Below are 773 nucleotides of genomic sequence, written 5' to 3'. Positions count from 1 at the left end.
GAATGGTAGGGATAGCGTCGAGGACCCCTCCTTATAGCGCAAAAATGTTGTCGCTGTTTTTCGGACAACGATTTAGGAGTCAAAGGCGGTTAGACCCAAGGCCGGACCAAGTGGCCTCACCTTGACTCGAGCATGTCGGATTTGGTATCCCAAGTCTTCCCTTAGCTGTCAATGGTGTTTGAGCTCGCCGGCATACCTGAAAAAGAGAGGAGAACCGTGAGCTAAGAAGGGAAAACAGAGGGGGTGCCTCTGTTTAGCTCTCCGACGCTCAACATTAGTGGGATTGAGGTGGATTATAGAGGTTTAGAGGTGGTGAGAAGCCAAAGGTGAGCGAAACGAGCGAAGTATGAGTTCGGCAGCGTTTCGGGACTCAAAGTTGGATTACCTGGACCAAGGGAGGGGCCTTGGTATTTATAGACGACCAAAGGGGCATTTTGGGCATCCCTTTGGCCGAAGGCCGGGTCTGAGTCGGCCATGGAGGAAGGCCGGCTCTGGAGGAAGGCCGGCCATGGGGGAAGGCCGGCTCTGGAGGAAGGCCGGCTCTGGAGGAGGGACGGCTCTGGAGGAAGGCCAGCTCTGGAGGAAGGCCGGCTCTGGAGGAAGGCCGGCTCTGGAGGAAGGCCGGCTCTAGGGTTCACTCGGCCATTGGCCGAGCGAACTGCATGGCTAGATGACCTTTGGGCCGGCTGACCCTTGGGCCGGCTGGGCATATGGCCGGCTGAACCTTGGGCCGGCCATTGGTTTGGGCCGGCCAATGGCTGAGGCAAGGTCTC

This window comes from Urtica dioica, chromosome 4, assembly GCF_054948205.1.
Source record: "Urtica dioica subsp. dioica isolate 48M chromosome 4, U.dioica_male_clone48M_v1_H2, whole genome shotgun sequence".
NCBI classification, from domain to species: Eukaryota; Viridiplantae; Streptophyta; class Magnoliopsida; order Rosales; family Urticaceae; genus Urtica; species Urtica dioica.
The sequence above is the reverse complement of the archived record's forward strand: the minus strand, read 5'-3'. Positions refer to the sequence as shown.